At 41.2% G+C, this 7,665-nt stretch overlaps 1 protein-coding gene across 3 annotated transcripts in view; it reads right to left on the bottom strand.

Annotated features, from left to right (window-relative positions):
- The window catches only part of LOC120516299 (potassium voltage-gated channel subfamily H member 1-like), a 709,330-nt gene that overhangs the window by 517,632 nt on the left and 184,033 nt on the right, over positions 1–7,665 (bottom strand). The gene's annotated exons all lie outside the window — the stretch shown is intronic.

Here is a 7,665-nt window from a genome sequence, read left to right as displayed (position 1 = left end):
TTAAAAATGAGCAACGTTTCGGGATTTAATAAATGTTTTGCCTCGCGGTGACAAGGCATGCAAGGGCCACATTTGACTCTTCCATTATAAACTCGGCACCCACAAATCTGGGCAGTCTTCAGCTTTTCCTCAGATGCAACAAGCCCTTAAAAGTGGGTCACTCTTTCTTTTTTCTAAAATTGAAGTTAACCTTCATCTCAGTTGGATGCATCAGACTAGTAGCTGCTCTTACAATTCTGGAGGGCACTCCCTGTCCTACTGCAATCTCAGCATGCAGCGTCATGGAGGATCTGGTCTCCTACCTCATGAATGGAACTGCAAAATAAGGTTCATTGTGCGAGCATGCTGTTTCATTAAAAGTGCCATTTCATTATTGTTTGTTTTGTTCTAGCTTTAAAAAAAAAAAGCATAAAAACCCAAAAATCCAAATCAAGGAAAAATAAAACAGTAAAAACCGAAAATCAAAAAAAAATAGAACGGAATTTGTGAAAAAATAAAACTTGATTCCTTAGGGCCCTATATTTCCTTCACAGTTTTATGGTCAAGTCAGGGTTGCACCTGTGGCCCCTGTTCAAAGTGCTTCTTTCTGTGTACTTTATGGTCTTTTCATTATTGTTCATTGTTTTCCGTCATTTTTTTTTACAATACTGTTCTTTTTATATATCTTTATTTATAAAAAAAAATCTTGGAAGGAAGATTGTCTCGGAAGACAATTTGACATCCTGCGAGACAAGGCAGTGAGGCAAATGGACAGCTGCTGTACAGGGTTTTAAATGATTGATGCGCAGCGCGACAAGCAGAACTCACAGCTCGGCAGCAGCAGGAGAAAGGCAGCAGCTGATCAGACCGCATCTCCTCAGAGTGCATTCAGCCAGTCCCAACAGCATATCCCCGACAAGAGGCAGAGAGGGAAAGAGACTTAGCGTAGCGCGTCCATTGGGGTGGGTGAGCAAAGTGAGCAGGGGGCAAAGACCCCTAGTTATATATATAATTACGTAATATCTGTTAATTTTATTCTGTTTAGTTATTCTGTAGTATCTACATATGTTTTGAGGTTTCTTTTATATTCTTTGTATTTTGTGATAGTTAAGGAACCTCCCCCAGCCCTGTAAGAGGAAGTGGGGAAATGAAGTTAGGGCAGTTCATTTTAACAGAGCTCTGGTGGAGCTGGTTTCCAGTTGTTTTTCTCTTTGTATTTATAATTTACCTTGAGCTTTTATTTCTGAATTAATGACACTGTTCAAGGATTTTGATTTGGATTCAGTGCTTACTGAACTCTTGTTTGCCTCCTTTTTGATTTTTTTTTATTGTTATTTAAAAAAGATTCTGTGGAGGACTTTATTGTGGTAAAGCAAAAGGCTTTTGAGAAACATTTTGAAGTATTTTTAATTCTTAATATATTTTCTAAACATTGAAGATAAGGTGTATTTTAGTCTGGTGCAGATCAAAGTCCGCCAATTTATTGGGAACTGGGCTACATTCCTGTACACATCCTCTAGATAGGCCACTTGGATTCCTTGGCTATTTTTTTAGGCTGAAGGATAAAGTGGGCATTGCCCATTTCAGTAGGCTTTTAGTAACGCACAAGGCCTATTATGACAGCATATGCAGGAATTCAGCTGCATGCCCTCCCACCGCCATTCCTGAGTGATTGGCTGAATTGCAACTTATCCCAAAACTTTAGTCAGCCCTGTACTTCAAAGATAACAAAGGTGTAAATTAGAGTTGAGTAGACGCCTTTGCAGAGACTCTTTCAAACAAGAAGGCACCCAAACGGACATTCATTTTAAGCTTGTGATCACTTGCTGAATTCTGGCTGAATGCGATAGAAAAAATAATGCTCCTATAAGCAGGAACTGGATCTGTAACTGGCAGGTACCTTAATCCAATCAACAGAGGTTACACCTTCCTTTAAAACTGGATGCATTCATCTTTTCTGTCTTTTTGGAGACATGAAAGATTTGTTGCTCTCTCTTTTGGTGAACTAAATCTGTTCTGTTTGTGAGCTTAAAATTGACATGAACTGCTCACCTGTGGGCTGAGAAGCCATCTACTATCTGCAGAGCAAGAAGCTTACAAGCTGTCTTTGGCCTTGAAGCTACTCTTCACAGAGCCTTGGAACTCAATGGATACCCTGAATTAGCTTTAAGATCCACTCAGCAAAGCCAAGCTCTGTGCCAGTGACTGAGGCCACTTTGAGAAAAATGAGAAGCGGCCATTACTTCAAGCAAGAAACTTCAGTGACAACTCTCTTATGCCAGAAACAGTAATACTTTCCCTATGAATTTGCAGTGGACACAGCAAAGAGCCTAAAGGTGAGCTGAGGAAGTCAACACCACAACACACCACAGACAAAGGACCACGTAGCAAAGATAGAGAGTGCACGTCAATGCACAAAAGTCCAACACTTGAACCTGGTATTACAACTTCAAACAACTTCAGACATCTTCCTTAAAGACTTGGTATTGTAAAAATGTTTTATCTGTGCCAAGATAAATTAGAACTCTAAATAGATAGATAGATAAATAGATACTTTATTAATCCCAAGGGGAAATTCATATACTCCAGCAGCAGTATACTGATACAAAAAACAATATTAAATTAAAGAGTAATAAAAATGCATGTAAAAACAGACTAATAATAATAATCCTGCTAATAATGTTAGCATTTACTCCCCCGTGTGAAACTGAAGAGTCACATAGTATGGGGTCTCCTCAGTCTGTCAGTGGAGCAGGACAGTGACAAAAGTCTGTCACTGAAGCTACTCCTCTGTCTGGAGATGACACTGTTCAGTGGATGCAGTGGATTCTCCATGATTGACAGGAGTTTGCTTAGTGCCAGTCGCTCTACTACAGATGTTAAACCGTCCAGCTTTATTCCTGCCTTCTTAACATGTTTGTCCAGGCGTGAGACGTCTTTCTTCTTTATGCTGCCTCCCCAGCACACCACCACGTAGAAGAGGGCACTCGCCACAACCGTCTGGTAGAACATCTGCAGCATCTTATTGCAGATGTTGAAGGATGCCAACCTTCTAAGAAAGTATAGTCTGCTCTGACCTTTCTTACATAGAGCATCAGTATTGGCAGTCCAGTCCAATTTGTCATCCAGCTGCACTCCCAGGTATTTATAGGTCTGCACCCTCTGCACACAGTCACCTCTGATGATCACAGGGTCCATGAGGGGCCTGGGCCTCCTAAAATCCACCACCAGCTCCTTGGTCTTGCTGGTGTTCAGGTGTAAGTGGTTTGAGTCGCACCATTTAACAAAGTCTTTGATTAGCTTCCTGTACTCCTCCTCCTGCCCACTCCTGATGCAGCCCACAATAGCAGTGTCATCAGCGAACTTTTGCACATGGCAGGACTCCGAGTCATATTAGAAGTCTGATGTATATAGGCTGAACAGGACCGGAGAAAGTACAGTCCCCTCGGCGCCCTGTGTTGCTGACACAATGTCAGACCTGCAGTTCCCAAGACGCACATATTGAGGTCTGTCTGTAAGATAGTCCACGATCCATGCCACCAGGTGTGAGTCTACTCCCATCTCAGTCAGCTTGTCCCTAAGGAGCAGAGGTTGGATGGTGTTGAAGGCGCTAGAGAAGTCCAAAAACATAATTCTTACAGCACCACTGCCTCTGTCCAAGTGGGAGAGGGATCGGTGTAGCATATAGATGATGGCATCCTCCCTCCCACCTTCTCCTGGTATGCGAACTGCAGAGGGTCGAGGGCATGGTGGACCTGTGGCCTCAGGTGGTGAAGCAGCAGCGCTCCATGGTCTTCATCACATTTTACGTCAGAGCAACAGGCGGATAGTCATTCAGCTCACTAGGACGTGATACCTTTGGGACTGGGGTGATACAAGATGTTTTCCAAAGCCTCGAGACTCTCCCTGTTCCAGGCTCAGGTTGAAGATGCTGTAGAGGACTCCCCAGTTCCAGTGCACAGGCCTTCAGCAGTCGTGGCGATACACCATCTGGACCCGCTGCTTTGCTGGCACAAAGTCTTTCAGCTCTCTGCTCACCTGGGCTGCTGTAATTGTGGGTGGGGATGTCTCACCTATGCTGGTATCAGCAGAAGGATGGTTGGAGGATGCAGTACTCCGAGGTGAGAGTGGGTTTGGGTGATCAAACCTATTAAAGAAGTTGTTCATTTGGTTTGCTCTCTCCACGTCTTTCTCGATGGTGGCACCCCGCTTCGAGCTGCAGCCAGTGATAATCTTCATCCCATCCCACACTTCCTTCATGCTGTTATTCTGCAACTTCTGCTCCAGCTTTCTCCTGTACTGCTCTTTGCCACCCTGAGCTGGACTCGGAGTTCCTTCTGCACGTGCTTGAACTCATGCTGATCACCACCTTTAAAAGCCCTTTTCTTCTGGTTCAAAAGGCCCTTGATGTCACTTGTAATCCATGGCTTGTTGTTAGCATAGCAGCGTACTGTTCTTACTGGAACTACAATGTCCATACAGAAGTTGATGTAATCAGTTGTGCAGTCAACAGCCTCTTCAATGTTCTCACTATGTGACCCCAGCAGTATATCCCAGTCTGTAGTTCCAAAGCAGTCTCTCAGAGCCTGCTCTGCCTCAGGGGACCACTTCCTGAATGAGCGTGTGGTTGTAGGTAGCGCCCTCACTCTTGGTTTGTATTGAGGCTGAAGCAGAACCAGGTTATGATCTGCTTTCCCAAGCGCAGGCAGCGGGTGGCGCTGTATGCGTCTTTAACGCTTGCATACAGTAGGTAGATAGTCCTATTTCCCGGTGTTACAATCCACATACTGGGAGAAGGCAGGTAATGTTTTGTCCAGCGTTACATGGTTAAAGTCTCCAGCGATTAGCACAAGTGCCTCAGGGTGCTGCGTTTGTAACTTAGCAACTGCGGAATGGATGATGTCACTCGCCATCTCGCTCGCTTGAGGGGATGTAAACAATAACAACAATCACGTGTCCAAACTCTCTGGGCAAGTAATAGGGCGCAGACTTACGGCCAACAGTTCGATGTCCCTGCAGCAAGTGGAGATTTTAACGTTTACATGTCCTGAGTTGCACCACTTTTTATTGACATAGAGAGCGAAAACCCCCCTTTCTCCTTACTGCTGGTATTTGCGTCTCTGTCCGCTCTAACTGTGCTAAACCCGGGTAGCTCCACGTTAGCATCTGGGATAGTAGTTGTTAGCCATGTTTCACTAAAACACAGCAAGCTGCATTCTCTGTAGGTTCTGACATTTTTCACCAGCACAGCCAGTTCGTCGATCTTATTTGGTAGTGAGTTCACATTTCCCAGGATCACAGAAGGCACCGACGGTTTATAACGCCATTTTCTCACAAGCTGCTTGGCTTTTATCTTATCTTTTATCTTTACTCCGGCTCGGCTGCCCCAATATCGTTTTCTTACCTCGTCAGGTAAATAGGGAACCCCACCGGCGTGGGCATTTCTTCTCAGTGCTTTAAGTTGACTACTTGAATAGGCGAGTCTCGGAGTAAACATGTCTGTGTTCCATGTGAGTAGGTCTCATCTCTCCTGCATCCTGTCTTCATATGTCAATATGTATGCAGTTATCATATTTCTTAATTATCATTAAACTGTATTATTTTGTTTTTTTAAAACAACTCTGCCCCAGTTACCTTGATGTACAGTAAATCTAAAGGCACCTTCTACAGAGAAAGGTAAGATAAATAAGTTATTTAATAAATTACTGGCATTACCAATGAAAAAACTGATAATTAACATCATTCTTTTTTTTCTCATTTATTCAGTGTCCCTGTGTGAGCAGAAACAGAAATCCTTCAATTTCCTACATTAGTTTGGCATCCCTGTCTGGGCATGAAACTAAGATCCCTCACTCATTTCATACAAGGCCTACACCACTTTTCTCAATTTATAAGAGACGATATTATACACAGTAGTACAAGTATGAATGAGCATGGGTATGTGCAAGAGTATGATTATGATGTGTGACTCCGTCCAAGTCAGTTCTTATTTCACCAGTTGTTTACGGATTAAAGGCAGGAAAAAGTCAGTTTAGAAAGTGGATGGAATGGTTTTCATATTTAACTTAACGTACCTGGTACTTTCTAGTTAATGCTTTAGATTAATAGACCAAAATCTGATGAGTATGTTGGTTATTGGGTTTTAAAGTTAAAATAATTTCATGGTAATAAAAGTATAGCATATCAACCCATAGGTTTCAAATGTATACTCCATCTACTGCAAATCACAAGCTGATAAGGGTGACTATTAAAAGCAAAAAAAGGGAATATAAGGGAAATACTAATATTACAAGTTGTCACTATAATTAATCTAAATTTTAAATTTAACAGTCTCCTATTTGCTTATTTACTTGCTATGAAACATTAACGTCAGGAGCTACGAAAGAGAGATAAAAATGAATAATATTGATTGCTGCGTTAGTTGTCTCAGTAATCATAGGCTTTTTTTAATAGCAATGATGGTTGAGTGCCGACTGCATTGACTGAAATGCTAAGTCATAACCCTGTGCATAAAAGAAATTAGCAGCACATGGTCTAAAGAATTTCCAAAGAAGGAAGCAATCAAGTGAAAAGCCTTCTGAAAATGACAGTTGGCAATGACAGCTCATGCTACTCAGTTTTACTTCCAAGGCCGGGGGAAAAAAAGCACTTCTGAGAGAATAACAAAATCAAGCACCAGCAAAAAGAAGAAACAAGAGAAACAAGAAAACAGGGCAGACTTCATTTAGGTGAGTTCAAATGTGCAGAATTACTCAGTGCAACAAGTAGATCTACTGAGGCCAATTTAATAGTAAAATAACAGAATTTAACACTTAATGCCTTTACTCTCAACAATGGAGAGCATTGCCAACCATTTAAGATTCTTTCTGCTTGTTGATTTCATGTGTGTTGTGTATTTTTAGATATACAGTACATTGACATTTCAACACTAGTAAAAAAAAAAAAAAATCACAGCAGCAGACAATTAAATTTTAATACAGAGGTCAATGTGTCACTTGCAGAGACTCTTTGGAGTTTTTCACATTTAATCATATTCCAGTATGGAGACTTAATGTATTTAAGTAGATTTAATTGAAATTTCCTACAAACAACTAACTGTAAAAGTCTTATTCAGCTAATCATTACTTTTATACATAAAAAGGTAACATATTGTTCACCTCCTTATTAGGATGTTTTGCCCTTTTGTTGGTTAGAAATAAATAATAAAAGTAAAACTTAGACCAGACCGTTAGACCGTGGTTAATGTATCGACCTCATTATACCATCACTGTTTGCAATTCATTCATAATGTCTGTCATAAGCTGCATTATGAAGACAAAGGAGTATTTGAAGCAGTTGTAAAGAGTCTATCAGGGGAAGAGGACATTTCAAAGGCAGTACTACAGATTTAAATATAATAAAGTGTTTTACAAAGTTGCCTATTTTGGCAAGAAGGGCACCCAAGTGGCATAATGAAACTATACAGGAAATTGCTTATAGCCCATTAAACACGATAGATAGATAGATAGATACTTTATTAATCCCAAGGAGAAATTCAATAGGCAACCATCATGATTAGTGTGTCTTCAAGACAAAGTCCATCTGTTTAGAGGACTTTTTTTAGGCAATTTGAGTAGCTATAAATAGAAGAACACCTGAGTGACCAGGATTGACGAAAGTGCAACAGAAGTACTGTGCTCGTAATTT

The sequence above is a fragment of the Polypterus senegalus genome, chromosome 16 (genome assembly GCF_016835505.1).
Source record: "Polypterus senegalus isolate Bchr_013 chromosome 16, ASM1683550v1, whole genome shotgun sequence".
Classification (NCBI taxonomy): Eukaryota; Metazoa; Chordata; class Cladistia; order Polypteriformes; family Polypteridae; genus Polypterus; species Polypterus senegalus.
This window is presented reverse-complemented; position numbering and strand designations above follow the sequence as displayed.